We start from the raw sequence: 26,258 nt of genomic DNA, 5'->3' as shown, positions 1-26,258 counted from the left end.
TTAGCCTTGAGGAATCATTTAATCTGGGTATTTTTGTTAAATAATATCGGCAGGCACTGTTTTAGACACCTTATTCTCTAGGGGCTTTCCCTAATCATAGGCAGAGCCTCATTTTCGCGCCGGTATTGCGCACTTGTTTTTGAGAAGCATGACATGCAGTCGCATGTGTGAGGAGCTCTGATACATAGAAAAGACTTTCTGAAGGCGTCATTTGGTATCGTATTCCCCTTTGGGCTTGGTTGGGTCTCAGCAAAGCAGATACCAGGGACTGTAAAGGGGTTAAAGTTAAAAACGGCTCCGGTTCCGTTATTTTAAGGGTTAAAGCTTCCAAATTTGGTGTGCAATACTTTTAAGGCTTTAAGACACTGTGGTGAAATTTTGGTGAATTTTGAACAATTCCTTCATACTTTTTCGCAATTGCAGTAATAAAGTGTGTTCAGTTTAAAATTTAAAGTGACAGTAACGGTTTTATTTTAAAACGTTTTTTGTACTTTGTTATCAAGTTTATGCCTGTTTAACATGTCTGAACTACCAGATAGACTGTGTTCTGAATGTGGGGAAGCCAAGGTTCCTTCTCATTTAAATAAATGTGATTTATGTGACACTGAAAATGATGCCCAGGATGATTCCTCAAGTGAGGGGAGTAAGCATGGTACTGCATCATTCCCTCCTTCGTCTACACGAGTCTTGCCCACTCAGGAGGCCCCTAGTACATCTAGCGCGCCAATACTCCTTACTATGCAACAATTAACGGCTGTAATGGATAATTCTATCAAAAACATTTTAGCCAAAATGCCCACTTATCAGCGTAAGCGCGACTGCTCTGTTTTAGATACTGAAGAGCATGAGGACGCTGATGATAATGGTTCTGAAATGCCCCTACACCAGTCTGAGGGGGCCAGGGAGGTTTTGTCTGAGGGAGAAATTTCAGATTCAGGGAAAATTTCTCAACAAGCTGAACCCGATGTGATTACATTTAAATTTAAGTTGGAACATCTCCGCGCTCTGCTTAAGGAGGTATTATCCACTCTGGATGATTGTGAGAATTTGATCATCCCAGAGAAACTATGTAAAATGGACAAGTTCCTAGAGGTCCCGGGGCTCCCAGAAGCTTTTCCTATACCCAAGCGGGTGGCGGACATTGTAAATAAAGAATGGGAAAGGCCCGGTATACCTTTCGTCCCTCCCCCCATATTTAAAAAATTGTTTCCTATGGTCGACCCCAGAAAGGACTTATGGCAGACTGTCCCCAAGGTCGAGGGAGCGGTTTCTACTTTAAACAAACGCACCACTATACCCATAGAAGATAGTTGTGCTTTCAAAGATCCTATGGATAAAAAATTAGAGGTTTGCTTAAAAAGATGTTTGTTCAGCAAGGTTACCTTCTACAACCAATTTCATGCATTGTCCCTGTCACTACAGCCGCGTGTTTCTGGTTCGATGAGCTAGTAAAGGCGATCGATAGTGATTCTCCTCCTTATGAGGAGATTATGGACAGAATCCGTGCTCTCAAATTGGCTAATTCTTTCACCCTAGACGCCACTTTGCAATTGGCTAGGTTAGCGGCGAAGAATTCTGGGTTTGCTATTGTGGCGCGTAGAGCGCTTTGGTTGAAATCTTGGTCAGCGGATGCGTCTTCCAAGAACAAACTCCTTAACATTCCTTTCAAGGGGAAAACGCTGTTTGGCCCTGACTTGAAAGAGATTATCTCTGATATCACTGGGGGTAAGGGCCACGCCCTTCCTCAGGATAGGTCTTTCAAGGCCAAAAATAAACCTAATTTTCGTCCCTTTCGTAGAAACGGACCAGCCCCAAGTGCTACGTCCTCTAAGCAAGAGGGTAATACTTCTCAAGCCAAGCCAGCCTGGAGACCAATGCAAGGCTGGAACAAGGGAAAGCAGGCCAAGAAGCCTGCCACTGCTACCAAGACAGCATGAAATGTTGGCCCCCGATCCGGGACTGGATCTGGTGGGGGGCAGACTCTCTCTCTTCGCTCAGGCTTGGGCAAGAGATGTTCTGGATCCTTGGGCACTAGAAATAGTCTCCCAAGGTTATCTTCTGGAATTCAAGGGGCTTCCCCCAAGGGGGAGGTTCCACAGGTCTCAATTGTCTTCAGACCACATAAAGAGACAGGCATTCTTACATTGTGTAGAAGACCTGTTAAAAATGGGAGTGATTCATCCTGTTCCATTAGGAGAACAAGGGATGGGGTTCTACTCCAATCTGTTCATAGTTCCCAAAAAAGAGGGAACATTCAGACCAATCTTAGATCTCAAGATCTTAAACAAGTTTCTCAAGGTTCCATCGTTCAAAATGGAAACCATTCGAACAATTCTTCCTTCCATCCAGGAAGGTCAATTCATGACCACGGTGGATTTAAAGGATGCGTATCTACATATTCCTATCCACAAGGAACATCATCGGTTCCTAAGGTTCGCATTCCTGGACAAGCATTACCAGTTCGTGGCGCTTCCTTTCGGATTAGCCACTGCTCCAAGGATTTTCACAAAGGTACTAGGGTCCCTTCTAGCGGTGCTAAGACCAAGGGGCATTGCAGTAGTACCTTACTTGGACGACATTCTGATTCAAGCGTCGTCCCTTCCTCAAGCAAAGGCTCACACGGACATAGTCCTGGCCTTTCTCAGATCTCACGGATGGAAAGTGAACGTGGAAAAGAGTTCTCTATCTCCGTCGACAAGGGTTCCCTTCTTGGGAACAATAATAGACTCCTTAGAAATGAGGATTTTTCTGACAGAGGCCAGAAAAACAAAACTTCTAAACTCTTGTCAAACACTTCATTCCGTTCCTCTTCCTTCCATAGCGCAGTGCATGGAAGTAATAGGTTTGATGGTAGCGGCAATGGACATAGTTCCTTTTGCGCGCATTCATCTAAGACCATTACAACTGTGCATGCTCAGTCAGTGGAATGGGGACTATACAGACTTGTCTCCGAAGATACAAGTAAATCAGAGGACCAGAGACTCACTCCGTTGGTGGCTGTCCCTGGACAACCTGTCACAAGGGATGACCTTCCGCAGACCAGAGTGGGTCATTGTCACGACCGACGCCAGTCTGATGGGCTGGGGCGCGGTCTGGGGATCCCTGAAAGCTCAGGGTCTTTGGTCTCGGGAAGAATCTCTTCTACCGATAAATATTCTGGAACTGAGAGCGATATTCAATGCTCTCAAGGCTTGGCCTCAGCTAGCAAAGGCCAAGTTCATACGGTTTCAATCAGACAACATGACGACTGTTGCGTACATCAACCATCAGGGGGGAACAAGGAGTTCCCTGGCGATGGAAGAAGTGACCAAAATCATTCAATGGGCGGAGACTCACTCCTGCCACCTGTCTGCAATCCACATCCCAGGAGTGGAAAATTGGGAAGCGGATTTTCTGAGTCGTCAGACATTACATCCGGGGGAGTGGGAACTCCATCCGGAAATCTTTGCCCAAATTACTCAACTGTGGGGCATTCCAGACATGGATCTGATGGCCTCTCGTCAGAACTTCAAGGTTCCTTGCTACGGGTCCAGATCCAGGGATCCCAAGGCGACTCTAGTAGATGCACTAGTAGCACCTTGGACCTTCAAACTAGCTTATGTATTCCCGCCGTTTCCTCTCATCCCCAGGCTGGTAGCCAGGATCAATCAGGAGAGGGCGTCGGTGATCTTGATAGCTCCTGCGTGGCCACGCAGGACTTGGTATGCAGATCTGGTGAATATGTCATCGGCTCCACCATGGAAGCTACCTTTGAGACGAGACCTTCTTGTTCAAGGTCCGTTCGAACATCCGAATCTGGTCTCACTCCAGCTGACTGCTTGGAGATTGAACGCTTGATCTTATCAAAACGAGGGTTCTCAGATTCTGTTATTGATACTCTTGTTCAGGCCAGAAAGCCTGTAACTAGAAAAATTTACCACAAAATATGGAAAAAATATATCTGCTGGTGTGAATCTAAAGGATTCCCTTGGGACAAGGTAAAGATTCCTAAGATTCTATCCTTTCTTCAAGAAGGATTGGAGAAAGGATTATCTGCAAGTTCCTTGAAGGGACAGATTTCTGCCTTGTCTGTGTTACTTCACAAAAAGCTGGCAGCTGTGCCAGATGTTCAAGCCTTTGTTCAGGCTCTGGTTAGAATCAAGCCTGTTTACAAACCTTTGACTCCTCCTTGGAGTCTCAACTTAGTTCTTTCAGTTCTTCAGGGGGTTCCGTTTGAACCCTTACATTCCGTTGATATTAAGTTATTATCTTGGAAAGTTTTGTTTTTGGTTGCAATTTCTTCTGCTAGAAGAGTTTCAGAATTATCTGCTCTGCAGTGTTCTCCTCCTTATCTGGTGTTCCATGCAGATAAGGTGGTTTTACGTACTAAACCTGGTTTTCTTCCAAAGGTTGTTTCTAACAAAAACATTAACCAGGAGATAGTCGTGCCTTCTTTGTGTCCGAAACCAGTTTCGAAGAAGGAACGTTTGTTGCACAATTTGGATGTTGTTCGCGCTCTAAAATTCTATTTAGATGCTACAAAGGATTTTAGACAAACATCTTCCTTGTTTGTTGTTTATTCTGGTAAAAGGAGAGGTCAAAAAGCAACTTCTACCTCTCTCTCTTTTTGGATTAAAAGCATCATCAGATTGGCTTATGAGACTGCCGGACGGCAGCCTCCTGAAAGAATCACAGCTCATTCCACTAGGGCTGTGGCTTCCACATGGGCCTTCAAGAACGAGGCTTCTGTTGATCAGATATGTAGGGCAGCGACTTGGTCTTCACTGCACACTTTTACCAAATTTTACAAGTTTGATACTTTTGCTTCTTCTGAGGCTATTTTTGGGAGAAAGGTTTTGCAAGCCGTGGTGCCTTCCATTTAGGTGACCTGATTTGCTCCCTCCCTTCATCCGTGTCCTAAAGCTTTGGTATTGGTTCCCACAAGTAAGGATGACGCCGTGGACCGGACACACCTATGTTGGAGAAAACAGAATTTATGTTTACCTGATAAATTACTTTCTCCAACGGTGTGTCCGGTCCACGGCCCGCCCTGGTTTTTTAATCAGGTCTGATATTTTATTTTCTTTAACTACAGTCACCACGGTATCATATGGTTTCTCCTATGCAAATATTCCTCCTTAACGTCGGTCGAATGACTGGGGTAGGCGGAGCCTAGGAGGGATCATGTGACCAGCTTTGCTGGGCTCTTTGCCATTTCCTGTTGGGGAAGAGAATATCCCACAAGTAAGGATGACGCCGTGGACCGGACACACCGTTGGAGAAAGTAATTTATCAGGTAAACATAAATTCTGTTTTTGGTATATTTCATGCCACCGTTTCGCTGCCAAATGCGATTATATAATAGAAGTTAACTTTTTCACAAACTTTGGGTTTCTTGCTAAAATTATTTACATACCGCTTGTGCAATCATGACACAAATAATTGTTAAAGCTTCTCTGGGATCCCCTTTGCTCAGAAATAGCAGTCAAGCATGGCTTTGTCTTTGCTTTTTGGAAATTAGGAGGCCGTTCATTGCAGCTGCGCACCATACTTCTATAATTCCCGGTAATGAAGGGGTTAATAATTTAGCTTGTAAGCTTAAATTTACCTGTAGTGCAGAGATTATCCTCCCACCTGATACGTCCCCCCCCCCCGATCCTTACAGCTCTCTTTACTCCCTCACCCCCCACTGGTCACCACCATCTTAGGTACTGGCAGACAGTCTGCTTTGAAGTTTTAGTGTTTTTTTTTTCTTTTCTGCAGTGTAGGATTCTCCCCTTACCCTCCCTCTCAAGCAGCTCTCTAACCCTCCCCCTTTTAACTAGTGTCTGCCATCTTAGGCACTGGCAACTGTCTACCAGTACCCAGTTTGTATTAATTTGTTTTTTGTATTTAGAAAAATAATATTGTAGTGTAGAGGTCCCCCTCACCCTCCCCACCTCACCCTCCAAGCGATCTTTTCTAGGGCCCTTCTCCCCTCCATTAAAGGGACAGTCTACACCTGAATTTTTATTGTTTAAAAAGATAGATAATCCCTTTATTACCCATTTCCCTGTTTTGCATAACCAACATGTTTATATTTATATACTTTTTACCTCTATGATTACCTTGTATCTAAGCCTCTGCAGACTGCCCCATTATCTCAGTGCTTTTGACAGACATGAAGTTTAGTCAATCAGTGCAGACTCCTAAATAGCTCCACGAGAGTGAGCACAATGTTATCTATATGACACACATGAACTAGTACTGTCTAACTGTGAACATTTTTCAAAATGCTCTGAGCTAGGAGGCGGTTTTCAATGGTTTAGAAATCAGTTTGAACCTACCTAGGTTTATTTTTTCAAAAATACCACCACGGGAACAAAGCAAATTTAATGATAAAAGTACATTTGAAAGTTATTAACAATTGCATGCCCTATCTGAATCATGAAAGTTTAATTTCTTTCTAATGACATGGTGAGTCCACTTATAATCATTAATTACTGTTGGGAATATCACTCCTGGCCAGCAGGAGGAGGCAAAGAGCACCACAGCAAAGCTGTTGAGTATCACTTCCCTACCCATAACCCCCAGTCATTCTCTTTGCCTCTAGTGCAAGGAGGAGTGGAAGTAATTAGGTGTCCTGATTAGAATTATTCTATCAAGATTTATTTATTTTGAAGTCTGGGCAGGATTGCTTTGGCCTTCCATCACACTTCAAGCAGTTAGGAACTTGTAAAGTGTGCGTTGCTGCATTTTCCTAACATCTTGCTGCCCTGGTATAGAAAGCCTGAGTAAGCTTACTCTGTCTTTCTTTTTACACAGGTCTCTGTGAGGAGCGGTATCCTCTCATACTTTGTGAGTCGTCTGACTGCCGGACAGCTAGAATGCAGATAAGTGCCTTTTGTTCTTCTGGGGCTATCCTTATGTATGCTGGTGGCAGTGGGCAGGCACTTATGCATGAGATTGGAGACTTAGGGTTAACATTCTTCATAACAAGGAAGAGGTTAGCTATCTATGGGGCTCAGATATAACTTTTATTATTATTATGTTTATTCAGGATCTGTATTCTGGCAGCTCCTTTTATTCTGAATTAACTATGTCAGAGGACTTTAGGAGAGCGCGAATGGCGACATTTCTAGAGGGCTGCGTTGAAGTGCTCTGAATTAGTAGAGTCTGAGCATGCAGTGTTTTTTACTCTTGGATTCTCCTGCTTCGCTTTTAGACACGTTTTAGCTTGGCTGGGAGTGGAAGCTGCACGACTTAACAGAGAGAATTAGTCAACAGTGAGGTTTGACTGTTTTGCAAAATCTATTTTCAGTTTGTATATCTATGGTGGAATCTTCCTAACAGAGAGAGTTTGTTAGTCTGTATGAAGCTTCCTTTCCGCGCCAAATTGTAGCCACTCCTCCTTCTTGATAATATTGGAGGGTCGCCATTATTTTTCTTAGAGTGCCTTAAGCGGCATTGACTGAGTAACTTAACTCCACCTCGTTCTCCGGCATGGGAGTGGAGCAGAGTTGTTAGTGTTCTGTCTGCATTGTGAAAATATGCATACGGTTATCGTTCATGTCATTTTCTACTGTGGTTTTGACATGGGGTTTTTTCTTCTCTGTGCCTTAGGCGGCATTGAGAGGTGTTTGCAGTATGCGGCTTATGCTAATTCATTTCAGTTTATTAAGAAAATGCAGGAACCTATTTTCCTTAAAGGGCTGCTAATGGGATTAGAAAAAAAACCAACAAATAGTGGAACCACACACAAATCACAATAGTGAGTTGTGTCCACAGAAAAAACGGTGCGCCTATTTTATTCTGCTCACTATAATATATAAAATGTGGGGAGCTTGACAATCCCAAATCCTTCAATGGTAATGTAAAGATTGGTTTAATAGGGAATTCTATTTAGTTTTAATATAAAACATACAATGCAAGCTATGAATAAAATATATATATATTTTACAGGATATGTAATAATTTATATAATTCCTAAGGCAATCCTTAGGTTAAAACCTGTCACATAAAAATGTCCAATCAGAGTCCAAATGTGCAATCCGCTCGATATGGAGAACCTCTTGAAAAAAACATCAGATGATCTCCATCAAATAGCTGCTCTCTGTATAATAGATCAATATGACAAGTCCTATAAGACAAAGAAAAAAGAGGCGCTCTTGGTGCAGACAACCCTATAACTGGATATAGTAAGACTGGTGTTGGTAATAGAAACGATACAAGTGTAATTGCACATGCAGTGCAATATCTAGCAAGCTGAAGCTTCAGAGCCGCTCGGCTGACTCAATCCTGGCCGGTCTGCTGTGTGGAACCGCTGCGGATCCTCAAAACATCCAATATGAAATATATCTGGAATACAAAAAAAGGGAATGCGCCCTTGGTGCAGAGAGTACCGATGCTATGGGACACAACAACGTGAAGCAATGGAAAGATACTCACAAGGGAGATTGCACAGACAGTGCAATATCAAACAAGCCGAAACTTCAGAGCCGTTCGGCTGACTCTCCAAAGGCAAATCCGCTGTTCCAAAAGTGAGCCGAAAGGGTTCTCAGACCGGCAGCTGCTGTTTCACAGTATAATAACCGCTTGTATGGAAATCAGGCTTTCTTAGTCTGTAGTATTTGAGTGTCTCAAAAACGATGGGTCCCCAGACATGTGAGAATCAAATGATTTGGTCATAGGCAAGGTAGAGCTAATAAAAACACTTTTATTAAAAATATTAAAAGTCTGCTTTGCAACGCGTTTCTCGGCTTAAGTGCCGTTTCATCAGGCTACATAATTTTTTTAAAACTACCTTGCTGCCTTATAAAGGATAAATTGACCAATCGCTAACTGTGTTTTTCACACACCCCCTAGGGTTCACATCTGCGGTAATCAATTCAATGCATAGCACAGCGGAGTGAGTGAAATCCACCTGTTTCACAAAAAATGTGCTTACAATTAATGCAAAAAGTCTCAACATATAATAGCATTCATAAAAATAAAAATAAGAAACAAATTAAAAAGTTGAGGCATTTGAGTATCATTTGCTTGATCTGTATAAAAACAAACTATTACTTTAACAATGAAACTAATGTATAGGTGATGTTTGTCTAGGCAACCGACTGGTGCCCGCTAACTACTTCATCAGATGAATAGCGAACATATATTAGAATTAATAAACTAACATAAATTTTCTATATTAGCTATAACATGATTTCAAGAATGGACTGATATACAGAATTGTCATTAGTCGTGTTATAGAGACATTTTGAGAAAATCTAGAGTTATATTTGTACAAAGATCTACGTCATGCTGTGTACAAAAAATTATATATTAGATAAGCAATGTTGAAACAACTACCTATTTCTTCAGTACAAAAACTGACAATACAGGGGACAATTGATAAATCTAACTGAAAATCTCAGAAGGTAATAAACAGCAATGATATATAGAGTTATCTACAATTTGAAATTACTGATGACAGTGGTATGGGTGTGCTAAAAAACACAAAAAAAACTAAAAAACACTAAGCTAAACCTGATAATGATTTGCTGTCCATTGCAGAGCTATAATGACATGTGTGATAATACAGATATGATGATAGTCCTATCTCTACTCAAACTACTCTCAACGGGTGTATGTTAATAAAAGAATCGGATGTATGTTGAAGTGTGTATAATGTTGTGTATAATAATGTAATGATAATATAATCTATGTGAATGTGTGTATAATGTTGTGTATAATAAAATCTTATCTAATTACGTGGTGTGTAAACAATATTTGTTGAGACCATTTGTGGTGTAATACCTAAAAAGGATGATATAACTTAAGATGAGACTATAAAAGTGTCTAATACTGTAATGTGAATGTGCTACATATTTGAAAGTGATTCTATAGAATTGGTACATTTAGGGAGAAGGGTGCTGTGTGTAATATAATTCCGGCATTACCGGATGATATATGTAAACACCATTGTGCATAAATGTATTAACCTATTGTGATAGTATATAGTGCTAAAAGCTTAACTACTAGTGAGATCTATTGCTCGAGTGCTACATAACACTAACTATTGAAGTGACTCTATTTACTAATAAATGATAGTATAGTCATTTTTATGAGAATGATCCTATTAATTATGCTTGACAAAATAACATGATATAGCACTGGTGTGGGCAGTTTATTAGTGTCAGGACAATGATGAATTTAAAATTTATATAAGTTCAGTGTAATAGCGTGATGTAGCGCTAGTGAGAACGGTGAATAAGTATCAGAACAAAAAATGGATCTGATGAATATATAAACATAAGGGTAGATATGAATGATATAATATACATCATATAGTGATAAAGTAATATATGTGATGAGTGTGTAAGTGTAAAAGCAATACTATAATATGATTGTTATATAATATGGTGCGAAATACAGAAAAAATGTTGCTAGTGTGTATGTGTTTGGCGTGTGATCTAGGGTAGAAATAAAATTGTGAACCTATATTATAACTGAATGTATATGATAAGAGTGTTAAATGAAAGCAAACTCTTGCTAATTTAGAATAGCATAAATATTAACTGACTCGAACGACATAAAATCATAAATATGATAGATAATATATATAAATAAATGTAAATAGATGTAGATTTTTAATGAATACATGATCTTAGTGGTTCTAAATAACATTGGATGGTAATTGTGCCCTTTGGTTCCAAGCAATGGTTGCAAATGACATAGGATAGCAGTTGTGCCCTCGTGTTCAAAGCAGGGGGGAACACACTGAACAGCCTAATTGATTTAAAAAGCTGCCAAATCCACATTTAGATTAAGTCCCATAGGATGCATGGTTTTCATTTTGTGGAGCCAGTATGTTTCCCTCGGCCTGAGCCTCAAGAACCTATTATATAGGTGACATGGAAAGATTTCCTCTATTGGTATAATTGTGTAACAATTGGGGTTCCCTTTGTGCTTTTTCTGACAGTGTTTGATGACGCTATGTGATTTTTTGTTTTTTATGATGCTGCAATAATGTTCAGACCAGCGATGGCTAAGGCGTCTGATGGTACGGCCAATGTATTGTACCCCACACTCGCACGTGATTAAGTATATCACATAATGTGAAGCAAAAGTCATCCTACTCTTGATTTTATAAGTTTTTTTTTTTTATCCACATGGGAGTGAAAAGAAAGTGTACCATGGCCTATATGGTCACACATTTTGCACTTGGAATTTCTACATTTGTAGGCTCCTCTATTTGTTGTTATAGAATTGGTGTTCATTTTATTTTTTGTCTTTATTAATTTTTTGTTGTTATTGGTGTAATGTGTCCTTGTTTCTTTGTGTTTAACCACTTTTCTAGGTGCTAATAAATTTTTGAGGTTAGGGGCCTTCCTATAAACTATAGACGGGCTATCTCCAATTAAATCTTTTAAAATTGGATCTCTTTTGTGAATTTTCCAATGTTTTTGGAAAATTTCACTTATAGACTTATGGTTACAATTGTACTGTGTGATGAACCTAATTTCCTTAGAGTTCACAATTTTTGATTTTTCTTGTTTAACACTTTTAGAGTGAGAAAAATAATTATCTCTATTTCTCCAACATAGGTGTGTCCGGTCCACGGCGTCATCCTTACTTGTGGGATATTCTCTTCCCCAACAGGAAATGGCAAAGAGCCCAGCAAAGCTGGTCACATGATCCCTCCCAGGCTCCGCCTTCCCCAGTCATTCTCTTTGCCGTTGTACAGGCAACATCTCCACGGAGATGGCTTAGAGTTTTTTAGGTGTTTAACTGTAGTTTTTATTATTCAATCAAGAGTTTGTTATTTTAAAATAGTGCTGGTATGTACTATTTACTCTGAAACAGAAAAGAGATGAAGATTTCTGTTTGTAAGAGGAAAATGATTTTAGCAACCGTTACTAAAATCGATGGCTGTTTCCACACAGGACTGTTGAGAGGAATTAACTTCAGTTGGGGGAACAGTGAGCAGACTTTTGCTGCTTGAGGTATGACACATTCTAACAAGACGATGTAATGCTGGAAGCTGTCATTTTCCCTATGGGATCCGGTAAGCCATTTTTATTACAGAAAGAAATAAAGGGCTTCACAAGGGCTTTCTAAGACTGTAGACATTTTCTGGGCTAAATCGATTTATATTTTATACTCCATAGCCTTGAGGAATTATTTTAATCTTGGGAATTATGTAAAATAACCGGCAGGCACTGTATTGGACACCTTATTCTCTAGGGGCTTTCCCTAATCATAGGCAGAGTCTCATTTTCGCGCCTGTATTGCGCACTTGTTTTTGAGAAGCATGACATGCAGATGCATGTGTGAGGAGCTCTGATACATAGAAAAGACTTTCTGAAGGCGTCATTTGGTATCGTATTCCCCTTTGGGCTTGGTTGGGTCTCAGCAAAGCAGATACCAGGGACTGTAAAGGGGTTAAATATAAAAACGGCTCCGGTTCCGTTATTTTAAGGGTTAAAGCTTCCAAATTTGGTGTGCAATACTTTTAAGGCTTTAAGACACTGTGGTGAAATTTTGGTGAATTTTGAACAATTCCTTCATACTTTTTCGCAATTGCAGTAATAAAGTGTGTTCAGTTTAAAATTTAAAGTGACAGTAACGATTTATTTTAAAACGTTTTTTGTACTTTGTTATCAAGTTTTTGCCTGTTTAACATGTCTGAACTACCAGATAGACTGTGTTCTGAATGTGGGGAAGCCAAGGTTCCTTCTCATTTAAATAGATGTGATTTATGTGACACAAAATTTAGAGAAAATGATGCCCAAGATGATTCCTCAAGTGAGGGGAGTAAGCATGGTACTGCATCATCCCCTCCTTCGTCTACACCAGTCTTGCCCACACAGGAGGCCCCTAGTGCATCTAGCGCGCCAATACTCCTTACTATGCAACAATTAACGGCTGTAATGGATAATTCTATCAAAAACATTTTAGCCAAAATGCCCACTTATCAGCGAAAGCGCGACTGCTCTGTTTTAGAAAATACTGAAGAGCATGAGGACGCTGATGATATTGGTTCTGAAGGGCCCCTACACCAATCTGAGGGGGCCAGGGAGGTTTTGTCTGAGGGAGAAATTTCAGATTCAGGGAAAATTTCTCAACAAGCTGAACCTGATGTGATTACATTTAAATTTAAATTGGAACATCTCCGCGCTCTGCTTAAGGAGGTGTTATCCACTCTGGATGATTGTGAGAATTTGGTCATTCCAGAGAAACTATGTAAAATGGACAAGTTCCTAGAGGTCCCGGGGCCCCCCGAAGCTTTTCCTATACCCAAGCGGGTGGCGGACATTGTAAATAAAGAATGGGAAAGGCCCGGTATACCTTTCGTCCCTCCCCCCATATTTAAAAAATTGTTTCCTATGGTCGACCCCAGAAAGGACTTATGGCAGACAGTCCCCAAGGTCGAGGGGGCGGTTTCTACTCTAAACAAACGCACCACTATACCCATAGAAGATAGTTGTGCTTTCAAAGATCCTATGGATAAAAAATTAGAAGGGTTTGCTTAAAAAGATGTTTGTTCAGCAAGGTTACCTTCTACAACCAATTTCATGCATTGTTCCTGTCACTACAGCCGCGTGTTTCTGGTTCGATGAGCTAGAAAAGGCGATCAATAATAATTCTTCTTCTTATGAGGAGATTATGGACAGAATTCGTGCTCTCAAATTGGCTAATTCTTTCACCCTAGACGCCACTTTGCAATTGGCTAGGTTAGCGGCGAAAAATTCTGGTTTTGCTATTGTGGCGCGCAGAGCGCTTTGGTTAAAATCTTGGTCAGCGGATGCGTCTTCCAAGAACAAATTGCTTAACATTCCTTTCAAGGGGAAAACGCTGTTTGGCCCTGACTTGAAAGAGATTATCTCTGATATCACTGGGGGCAAGGGCCACGCCCTTCCTCAGGATAGGTCTTTCAAGGCCAAAAATAAACCTAATTTTCGTCCCTTTCGCAGAAACGGACCAGCCCCAAGTGCTACGTCCTCTAAGCAAGAGGGTAATACTTCTCAAGCCAAGCCAGCCTGGAGACCAATGCAAGGCTGGAACAAAGGAAAGCAGGCCAAGAAACCTGCCACTGCTACCAAGACAGCATGAGATGTTGGCCCCCGATCCGGGACCGGATCTGGTGGGGGGCAGACTCTCTCTCTTCGCTCAGGCTTGGGCAAGAGATGTTCTGGATCCTTGGGCGCTAGAAATAGTCTCCCAAGGTTATCTTCTGGAATTCAAGGGGCTTCCCCCAAGGGGGAGGTTCCACAGGTCTCAATTGTCTTCAGACCACATAAAAAAACAGGCATTCTTACATTGTGTAGAAGACCTGTTAAAAATGGGAGTGATTCATCCTGTTCCATTAGGAGAACAAGGGATGGGGTTCTACTCCAATCTGTTCGTAGTTCACAAAAAAGAGGGAACATTCAGACCAATCTTAGATCTCAAGATCCTAAACAAGTTTCTCAAGGTTCCATCGTTCAAAATGGAAACCATTCGAACTATTCTTCCTTCCATCCAGGAAGGTCAATTCATGACCACGGTGGATTTAAAGGATGCGTATCTACATATTCCTATCCACAAGGAACATCATCGGTTCCTAAGGTTCGCATTCCTGGACAAGCATTACCAGTTTGTGGCACTTCCGTTCGGATTAGCCACTGCTCCAAGGATTTTCACAAAGGTACTAGGGTCCCTTCTAGCGGTGCTAAGACCAAGGGGCATTGCAGTAGTACCTTACTTGGACGACATTCTGATTCAAGCGTCGTCCCTTCCTCAAGCAAAGGCTCACACGGACATTGTCCTGGCCTTTCTCAGATCTCACGGGTGGAAAGTGAACGTAGAAAAAAGTTCTCTGTCTCCGTCAACAAGGGTTCCCTTCTTGGGAACAATAATAGACTCCTTAGAAATGAGGATTTTTCTGACAGAGGCCAGAAAATCAAAACTTCTGAACTCTTGTCAAATACTTCATTCTGTTCCTCTTCCTTCCATAGCGCAGTGCATGGAAGTAATAGGTTTGATGGTAGCGGCAATGGACATAGTTCCTTTTGCGCGCATTCATCTAAGACCATTACAACTGTGCATGCTCAGTCAGTGGAATGGGGACTATACAGACTTGTCTCCGACGATACAAGTAAATCAGAGGACCAGAGATTCACTCCGTTGGTGGCTGTCCCTGGACAACCTGTCACAGGGGATGAGCTTCCGCAGACCAGAGTGGGTCATTGTCACGACCGACGCCAGTCTGGTGGGCTGGGGCGCGGTCTGGGGACCCCTGAAAGCTCAGGGTCTTTGGTCTCGGGAAGAATCTCTTCTACCGATAAATATTCTGGAACTGAGAGCGATACTCAATGCTCTCAAGGCTTGGCCTCAGCTAGCAAAGGCCAAGTTCATACGGTTTCAATCAGACAACATGACGACTGTTGCGTACATCAACCATCAGGGGGGAACAAGGAGTTCCCTGGCGATGGAAGAAGTGACCAAAATCATTCAATGGGCGGAGACTCACTCCTGCCACTTGTCTGCAATCCACATCCCAGGAGTGGAAAATTGGGAAGCGGATTTTCTGAGTCGTCAGACATTTCATCCGGGGGAGTGGGAACTCCATCCGGAAATCTTTGCCCAAATCACTCAATTGTGGGGCATTCCAGACATGGATCTGATGGCCTCTCGTCAGAACTTCAAGGTTCCTTGCTACGGGTCCAGATCCAGGGATCCCAAGGCGACTCTAGTAGATGCACTAGTAGCACCTTGGACCTTCAAACTAGCTTATGTATTCCCGCCGTTTCCTCTCATCCCCAGGCTGGTAGCCAGGATCAATCAGGAGAGAGCATCGGTGATCTTGATAGCTCCTGCGTGGCCACGCAGGACTTGGTATGCAGACCTGGTGAATATGTCATCGGCTCCACCATGGAAGCTACCTTTGAGACGAGACCTTCTTGTTCAAGGTCCGTTCGAACATCCGAATCTGGTCTCACTCCAACTGACTGCTTGGAGATTGAACGCTTGATCTTATCAAAGCGAGGGTTCTCAGATTCTGTCATTGATACTCTTGTTCAGGCCAGAAAGCCTGTAACTAGAAAAATTTACCACAAAATATGGAAAAAATATATCTGTTGGTGTGAATCTAAAGGATTCCCTTGGGACAAGGTAAAAATTCCTAAGATTCTATCCTTCCTTCAAGAAGGTTTGGAGAAAGGATTATCTGCTAGTTCCTTGAAGGGACAGATTTCTGCCTTGTCTGTGTTACTTCACAAAAAACTGGCAGCTGTGCCAGATGTTCAAGCCTTTGTTCAGGCTCTGGTTAGAATCAAGCCTGTTTACAAACCTTTGACTCCTCCTTGGAGTCTCAATTTAGTTCTTTCAGTTCTTCAGGGGGTTCCGTTTGAACCCTTACATTCCGTTGATATTAAGTTATTATCTTGGAAAGTTTTGTTTTTGGTTGCAATTTCTTCTGCTAGAAGAGTTTCAGAATTATCTGCTCTGCAGTGTTCTCCTCCTTATCTGGTGTTCCATGCAGATAAGGTGGTTTTACGTACTAAACCTGGTTTTCTTCCGAAAGTTGTTTCTAACAAAAACATTAACCAGGAGATAGTCGTGCCTTCTTTGTGTCCGAATCCAGTTTCAAAGAAGGAACGTTTGTTGCACAATTTGGATGTTGTTCATGCTCTAAAATTCTATTTAGATGCTACAAAGGATTTTAGACAAACATCTTCCTTGTTTGTTGTTTATTCTGGTAAAAGGAGAGGTCAAAAAGCAACTTCTACCTCTCTCTCTTTTTGGATTAAAAGCATCATCAGATTGGCTTACGAGACTGCCGGACGGCAGCCTCCTGAAAGAATCACAGCTCATTCCACTAGGGCTGTGGCTTCCACATGGGCCTTCAAGAACGAGGCTTCTGTTGATCAGATATGTAAGGCAGCGACTTGGTCTTCACTGCACACTTTTACTAAATTTTACAAGTTTGATACTTTTGCTTCTTCTGAGGCTATTTTTGGGAGAAAGGTTTTGCAAGCCGTGGTGCCTTCCATCTAGGTGACCTGATTTGCTCCCTCCCTTCATCCGTGTCCTAAAGCTTTGGTATTGGTTCCCACAAGTAAGGATGACGCCATGGACCGGACACACCTATGTTGGAGAAAACAGAATTTATGTTTACCTGATAAATTACTTTCTCCAACGGTGTGTCCGGTCCACGGCCCGCCCTGGTTTTTTAATCAGGTCTGATAATTTATTTTCTTTAACTACAGTCACCACGGTATCATATGGTTTCTCCTATGCAAATATTCCTCCTTTACGTCGGTCGAATGACTGGGGAAGGCGGAGCCTGGGAGGGATCATGTGACCAGCTTTGCTGGGCTCTTTGCCATTTCCTGTTGGGGAAGAGAATATCCCACAAGTAAGGATGACGCCGTGGACCGGACACACCGTTGGAGAAAGTAATTTATCAGGTAAACATAAATTCTGTTTTTCATTTCTAGCTCTTAGATAGCTGGTTTCTATCAGGTCAACTGGATAATGTTTTTCTTTAAATCTCTCCTTAAGGGTAAGGCTCTGCTCATCATAATCAGGTAATAAACTGCAATTTCGCCTTATTCTTTTAAATTGCCCATATGGGACATTCTTTTTCCAAGGGTAATGGTGATTACTTGAAAAGTCCAAGTAGCTGTTGCTATCAACAGTTTTAAAATAAGTGGAACTATCTATCCCACCCAATTCATTGAATCGCAGACACAAGTCCAAGAATACTGCACTTTCCGAATGGATACAGTTAGTAAATTTAAGTCCTCTATCATTCATATTCAAATGGTCAACAAATAATAATTCATCTTCTTTAGTACCATTCCATATGAATATTAGATCGTCTATAAATCTGCCATAGAACACCAAGTTCGCCCCAAACCTTGATTGGTAAATATATTGATGTTCAAAGCTATATATAGGTTAGCAAAACTAGGGGCGAACCTGGTGCCTATTGAAACAAAAAAATAATTGTGTTGGAGGACAAATAATATAAACTGTAAAATAAATTGTTTTTGAAGTGGGGGAATATACATATCTTCTTCTAAAAAAGCTGATATTGCCTTAACTCCCTTGTTATGCGGAATGTTCGAATAAAGCGCCTCCACATCACAAGTGATCCATAAGTGGTCTTTCGTGATAGGAATATATCTTAATTTATCCAATAGATCTGATGAATCTGATGTATGATTCAAGATTTATCACATATTTCTGGAGGAAATAGTCGATATAGGCAGAAACATTTTCAGTCAAGCTACCTATGCCCGCTATTATCGGTCTGCCCTGAGGATTAACCATATCCTTATGGATTTTGGGCAGATGATAGTAGAAGGCGCAACTGGGTTCTTTGGGAATTACATTTTTTTTTTTCTCTTTTGGACACTATTCCCTCTTGGTGAGCAAAATTAATATGGCCTGTTAATGTTTTCAAATATTTAAGGGTGGGATCTTCTTTTAAAGGAGAGTAATAAGATGTGCCCTGTAGAATTCTAGTTGCCTCTTTGATGTAATCTTTGTAATTCTGAAGGATAATGCCACCCCCCTTATCAGCTTGGCGAATTACCAACTCTGTATTATTTTTAAGGGTTTCAAGAGCTTTGATTTCATTGGGGAATAAATTGTGGTTGGATATGTTTTTCGGAAGCTGTTCTAATTCCTCCAAAACCAATTCTTTAAAAATTTCAATGTAAGTATTATTTGATATCTGTGAATTAAAATTGGACTTATTTCTAAAGTTAGTTTGGATGTATCCCTCGCGTAATTGTTCTAAGAGTGTATCTGGTTCATATGTGGGGAAACCAGAAATATTTCTGGTATCCATGGTATTTGTTAGTATAGGTAACAAATTAGATTCTTTTAGGTGCTTCTCTGCAAAATATTTCTGCATAGTGAGTTTTTGTGTGTATCTATTGATATCAACAAACAAATCAAAATTATTATGGGAGTTTGAAGGGCTAAAGGATAATCCTTTTCCCAGGACTCTTATTTCGTCATCTGTTAATTTATAAGATGATAAATTGTAAATGCCCCTTTTTAATCTTTGTAGTCTTGTTTTTTTGACGGTGGACCTACGCCCTCTGCACCCCCGTCTATGAATGGTCTTTTTCCTTTTTGCGACTGGGTGTGTGTGGTGATCGGTTCTAAGTAGCTGGCTATTTTTCTCTGTGACCATGATTGTGGTCTTGGTCGTTGTTCTAAAAAAGCGGAATTATCTGTGCCACTTGAGTTATCATTACAATTGTCATTATTGCTAAATGCTACTGATCTTCTCATATCAGCCCCAAGGGGGGCAGTGGCTCGTTAAAGACTTCATATCTATTGGAGGTGGGGACATTAGCGGAGGCAGAGTAGTCATAGTGATCTCGTCTATTGTCAGTGTCGCATTGCAGATTTGAATTATTGTGCCGACTGGTCTATTGGAATTATAATTCTCTCTAGAGGGATGCATAGAGTTAGAGGAGTGGTGATGCGAATAAATGTGGCTTTGTTGAGATTGATATGTGTGATTGGTATTGGTATTATGATGTTGATAAATCCTATTAGGTTGTGTTGTATCATTGGGTCTATCATAATTCTGTTTGGGATTACCACCATTTCTGAAACTGTTCCTTCTGTCAACAACTGTTCATTCAGTGTTTCTAGATCCATTAACACTATTCTGTTTTTTGTTGCTCTGTTGTGTATGAGATGGACCTAATAGTGCAGTATTGTTACCCGTGGTTTCTCTTGTGGGTTTATTGATAGGATTATAATTGTGTCGGTTGTTGGATCTACTCTTATTCTTAGATCTCCCATGATTATATGTATGTATTTCACCCCTATTATAATCTCCTTTGTCTCGCAATAATTTGCAGTTTTTATTCTCCAATAGTTCTCTTTGATAATTATCAATCCTCTGTAGTGTTAATTTGTTTAGTTGCTCGTGTTCAGTAGATGTTTTGAATTGTTCAAGATGTGTTTGTATTTTCTCTATTTCAATTGTGACTTTAGCTACTAGAGCTTCCCTATGTGATATTAAAATTTTCATTAAATGATTTGAACAATCCCCTAAGGCTTCTTCCCACTTAGCCAATAACTCTGTATCATCTTTGAATGAACAGTTTTTAAAAATTCTTAGCCCTCTGGGAATTTGTTTCCTCTCTTAGCATTTTTGCATCCCACCAATGTCTGCACTCTATGTTAATGAGTTCCTCCAACTTGGAAAATGATGAATGTATAGACAAATTGTCCAGATTTTCATTCTCACAGAGTGCAGGATTGGTGGGAGAAACAGACAAAACCAGGGTCAGCCTTTTGTTCATTCGTTCGTTAACAGAGAGCATAATGGCAGCTACAAATACCTTTATAATAAAAAAAATAAAAAAAAATAAATAAATAGTGGAACCACACACAAATCACAATAGTGAGTTGTGTCCACAGAAAAAAAGGTGCGCCTATTTTATGCTGCTCACTATAATATATAAAATGTGGGGATCTTGACAATCCCAAATTCTTCAATGGGAGTGTAAAGATTGGTTTAATAGGGAATTCTATTTAGTTTTAATATAAAACATACAATGCAAGCTATGAATGAAAAATATATATATTCTACAGGATATGTAATAATTTATATAATTCCTAAGGCAATCCTTAGGTTAAAACCTGTCACATAAAAATGTCCAATCAGAGTCCAAATGTGCAATCCGCTCGATATGGAGAACCTCTTGAAAAAAACATCTTTGTGAAACAGGTGGATTTCACTCACTCCGCTGTGCTATGCATTGAATTGATTAACGTAGATGTGAACCCTAGGGGGTGTGTGAAAAACACAGCGATTGGTCAATTTATCCTTTATAAGGCAGCAAGGTAGTTTTAAAAAATTATGCCTGATGAAACGGCACTTAAGCCGAGAAACGCGTTGCAAACCAGACTTTTAATATTTTTAATAAAAGTGTTTTTATTAGCTCTACCTTGCCTATGACCAAATCATTTCATTCTCACATGTCTGGGGACCCATCGTTTTTGAGACACTCAAATACTACAGACTAAGAAAGCCTGATTTCCATACAAGCGGTTATTATACTGTGAAACAGCAGCTGCCGTTCTGAGAACCCTTTCGGCTCACTTTTGGAACAGCGGATTTGCCTTTGGAGAGTCAGCCGAACGGCTCTGAAGTTTTGGCTTGTTTGATATTGCACTGTCTGTGCAATCTCCCTTGTGAGTATCTTTCCATTGCTTCACGTTGTTGTGTCCCATAGCATCGGTACTCTCTGCACCAAGGGCGCATTCCCTTTTTTGTATTCCAGATATATTTCATATTGGATGTTTTGAGGATCCGCAGCGGTTCCACACAGCAGACCGGCCAGGATCGAGTCAGCCGAGCGGCTCTGAAGCTTCGGCTTGCTAGATATTGCACTGCATGTGCAATTACACTTGTGAGTATCGTTTCTATTACCAACACCAGTCTTACTATATCCAGTTATAGGGTTGTCTGCACCAAGATCGCCTCTTTTTTCTTTGTCTTATAGGACTTGTCATAATGGGATTAGAACAGATTTTTACACTATCATCTGTTCCACTTTAATAAAAAAAAAATTTATAAAATGTTCCATTTTATTTTTTAATTAAAGGGACACTGAACCCAATTTTTTTCTTTTGTGATTCAGATAGAGCATGCATTTTTAAGCAATTTTATAATTTACTCCTATTATCAAATTTTCTTCGTTCTCTTGCTATCTTTATTTGAAAAAGAAGGCACCTAAACTTTATTTTTTTGGTTCAGTACTATGGACAGCATTTTTTTTATTGGTGGATTAATTTATCCACCAATCAGCAAGGACAACCCAGGTTGTTCACCAAAAATGGGCCGGCATCTAAACTTACATTCTTGCATTTCAAATAAAGATACCAAGAGAATAAAGACAATTTTATAATAGGAGTAAATTAGAATGTTGCTTAAAATGTCATGCTCTATCTGAATCACAAAAGAAAAAAATTGGGTTCAGTGTCCCTTTAAAGATGGTTTCTTTTTAGAAATCAAGTTATTCTTTCTGGAATTTACCTTTTAAGAAGTAGGTTTGACTGTATAAAATGTCAATGTTTTTTGTACCATATTGCCAATTAAACTATTGATGGTACAACTTTATCTGAGCCTTATGTCTCCCAAGGGGATGCTATTTTCGGTAATGCCGCAGCTCTCTCCCTTTATCCCAAGCCTTTTTGGCATCACATGCGGTGCTTTGCGGTTCCTCTAAATCTCTAAATTTGCGGTTGGTCTGTTTTTCCTTTTCCTCAAGGAAAGTGCAAGAGGACATTTATAATTTCAGAGTTTGAGGGTTTCTTTTCCACTTTTGGCTACACAGTGGTCCCTCTCCGAGGCTGCCGAGGAGGATTCGATAGTTCTGAGGGTAAAATCTCAGACCTGGAAAGTATAATTCCTTCATCTGAGGTTGAAGTTGTACACTTCAGATTTAGCTTGATCACCTTTGTGATGTTAGAGGAGGTTTTAGCTACCTTGATGCGACTTCGACACATTTTGTCGTTGTTATTCTTAAAATAATTTAAGAAGAATTTAATTTATGATTCTGAGATTCCGCTGTGTGGTGTTTTTCTGTTCCAGACTCTGCTAGGAGAAATAGGAGTAGTCAAGGTTTCCTTGTTTTATTTTTCCTGTCTTGAAAAGATGCCTCTGTTTAATTTCAGTCCGCACGGTGACTTAAGTAGTAGGATATCTACTTTGGCTTAGAGAACTTCGATTCCTAAAGAGTATAGCTGTTCTTTTCAGGATCTATGGAGAGCTTAGTGGTTAGCGTCAGGCTGACCAAAGTCTTTCATTGTTTCAAGGGCAGCGTCTTATTGGCACGATGCCTTGTCTGATCCATTTTGAGAAGAAAAAGCTCTTGAGCTAAGACAGCTATGATACCTAGCTTCTCTGTATCCACTGAGAAATCAGGCTGAGAACCAGGACTTCAAGGTTCAATTACAGTCATGGCTGTGCCAGCAATGCCCTTCAAATGATCCTTTGGACAGTGGAATTTTCCTCTATGTCCAAGTTCTAGTGTCTATGTACTAGGGTAAAGTCTGGTTTGGTCCTGGTCTACCAGGGAACGTTCTCGTTTTTTCTCGTATTTTTACTAAGGCCTTCAAAAGGGGATCGAGAGGTCCCAGATTGGCCGAGGACATAGTTCTTCAGGGCTACTACTTAGTAGTCATTTCTTTCCATCCTGTAGCGGTTCCTCCCTTACAATTTTTATCTGCAGGCCAGATAACTATGAGACGTTTTGTAAGCCAGCTAGACAGACAGTTCAGCATTTTGGATTGAGAACGACCTTCATTGAGGGTTGGGTTTCAACTGCTTTATAGCCAGTAACTTCAGTGAATTACATCGACTTCTTGGAGGGGGGAACTCAGAGTGATCATGTAGGAGGTGACGAGTATCTTTCGGTGGAGATCCTCAATTTCTGTCGATCTGTCTTCCTCCTTTAAAAGAGTGGACTATTGGTTTGTGGTTTTCTGAACAGTCAGACGTCCATTCCGGAGAGTAGGTTCTCCATCTGGAGATTTCTAGGTAACAATCAAGTGGTTGGATCTGATGGCGTCTAAGACAGACAGACTTTCATCTCGGGGAGTGGGAACTCCATCCGGAGGTGTTTTCCTATCTGATGTTTAATTGGGGACACCCAGAGCTAGATCTCATGGTTTCTCAGCAGAATGCCAAGCTCCTGAGGAAAAGGGATCCTCAGGCCGCCCTGATAGATGCTTTGGCGGTCCCTTGGAATTTCTGTCTAGCACACCTGTTTCCTCCGTCCAGTCTCCTTCTAGGAGTCATTGCTTGGATAAAGAAGTAGCAGGCGTCTGTGTTTCTCATGCACCGGCATGGCCTCGCAAGATCTGGTATGCAGACCTAGTGGAAATGTCATATCTTCCACCTGGAAGACTACTTCTGAGGAGGGACCTTCTACTTCAGGGTCTTTTTTCTTCATCCAAATTTCGTTGCTCTGAAGCTGACTGCTTGGAGATTGAACACTTAGTTTCATCTAAGCGTGGGGTTTTAGAGTCGGTCATTGTGACCCTGATACAGGCTCGTTTGCCGGTGTCAAAAAGATTTCCATAAGATATGACGTATATATATATATATATCTGTATTGGTGTGAATCCAGAGGCTACTTTTGGTGTAAGTCAGGATTCTAAGACTTTTTTTCCTTTCTTCAGGAGGTTCTGGAGAAGGATTTGTCAGCTAGTACTCTGAAAGGTCAGATTTCTGCATTATCTATTTTGTTGCATTAGTGTTTGGCGGATGCGCCAGATGTAAAATATTGTTATCAGGCCTTGGTCTGGATCAGGCCTGTGTTTAGACCTTTTATTCCTCCCTGGAGTCTTACCTTTGTTCTTACGGTTTTGTTTCTTGTTTTTATTTCTTCTGCTAGGAGAGTTTCGGAACTCTCGGCTCTGTAGTATGATTCTCCTTATCTTATTTTTCATTCTGATAAGGGGTCCTGCGTACTAGGTAGTTTTTCTGCCTACGTTTTTTTCAAACAGGATATTAATCAGGAGATCGTTGTCCCTTCCTTGTGTTCTAATCCTTCTTCTCATGAGGAGAGTTGTTGCTTAACCTTGATTTTGTGTGTGCACTACAGATTTTCGTCAGTCTTCTGCTTTGTTTGTTTCTATGGAGTGCAAGGGTCAGAAAGCTATGGCTTCTTCTTTTTGGCTGAAGAGTATGTTTCGTTTGGCCTATGAGACGGTAGGACAGCAACCTTCCTGAGAGAATCACAGCTCATTCTACGAGGGCTGTTTCTTCTTCTTGGGTCTTCAAAGATGAGGCTTCTGTGGCTCAGATTTGCTAGGCTGCGGCTTGGTCCTCTTTGCATCCTTTTTTCCAGATTTTATAAGTTTGATGTTTTTTCCGCGGTGGAGACTTCTTATGGGAGACAGGTTCTTCAAGCAGGGGTGCCTTCTGTTTAGGTTACCTGTCTTGTCCCTCCCTTATCATCTGTGTCCTCTAGCTTGGGTATTGATTTCCAACAGTAATTAATGATGATCCGTGGACTCACTGTGTCATTTGAAAGAAAACAAAATTTATGCTTACCTGATAAATGTATTTATTTCTTGACACAGTGAGTCCACTTTTTTCAGACAGTTTCTTTGTTTTATAAACCTCAGGCACCTCTGCACCTTGTGTTATTTCCTTTCTCTCCTTTCCTTGGTCGAATGACTGGGGGTTGTGGGTAGGGAAGTGATACTTAACAGCTTTGCTGTGGTGCTCTTTGCCTCCTCCTGCTGGCCAGGAGTGATATTCCCAACAGTAATTAATGATGATCCATGGACTCACCGTGTCAAGAAATAAATACATTTATCAGGTAAGCATAAATTTTGTTTTAGACTAGACTGTCCCTTTAACATATTTGTAATCCCTCCCGCTCTCTGTGGAAATAATTTTCTGCAGTGTAGCAGTCCCACCCGCCTTCTTCCTGATACTCCCACATAACCAACATTTGGCACCACCGCTACCCGATGCATAGAGGGTTTGTCTGCACTGGGACATGCAGAAATAGCGCACTCTTGACACTGTTAGTGAAATTGTTGCAGAAAGAGGCTCAGGACAGCTCTTAAGGGCTAAACGACCATCGGCGTACAGAATATGCTGCTCGTCGTTAAGGGGTTAAGCTTGCTTAGCAAGGGCCATACACGTGCATTTTGTCACTTCTGGGGAACAGAGGTATGATATTTACCCTTAACTGATCCAGTAGCTCAATAAGGTACTATGGTATAATCTATCAAATAGTTCAGAAAAACAATGTTCTAAGGCTAATTTTTACACACTGGTTATTTTAAAAGGACATGTAAAATGATCAGTGATTTAACACTTCAATTGTATTCTCTATTTAAAAGGGTTTTAAGAAATCACTTTTTATACTTTTAATCAACAATGTGTACATTACATAATGAAGTATTCATATTGATTAGCTATCAGGGGCACTTTCAGAAGAACAGAGACAAACATTTATAAGTATGGAAATATTTAAAGGGACATAAAACCCACATTTCTCTTGTAAGGTGTATCCAGTCCACGGATCATCCATTACTTGTGGGATATTCTCCTTCCCAACAGGGAGCTGCAAGAGGATCACCCACAGCAGAGCTGTCTATATAGCTCCTCCCCTAACTGCCACTCTCCAGTCATTCTCTTGCAGCTCTCAACAAGGGTAGATGCTTGAGAGATGTGGTGCATTAATGTAGTTTATCTTCAATCAAAAGTTTATTATTTTCAAATGGTACCGGAGTTGTACTATTTTAGCCTCAGGCAGAAAGTTGAA

The 26,258-nt window shown here is 40.8% G+C and overlaps 1 pseudogene; it reads left to right on the top strand.

Annotated features, from left to right (window-relative positions):
• LOC128652993 (multidrug resistance-associated protein 1-like) overlaps positions 1-26,258 on the top strand; it is a 286,157-nt pseudogene that overhangs the window by 82,332 nt on the left and 177,567 nt on the right.

The sequence above is a fragment of the Bombina bombina genome, chromosome 3 (genome assembly GCF_027579735.1).
Source record: "Bombina bombina isolate aBomBom1 chromosome 3, aBomBom1.pri, whole genome shotgun sequence".
NCBI classification, from domain to species: Eukaryota; Metazoa; Chordata; class Amphibia; order Anura; family Bombinatoridae; genus Bombina; species Bombina bombina.
The sequence above is the reverse complement of the archived record's forward strand: the minus strand, read 5'-3'. Positions and strand labels throughout refer to the sequence as shown.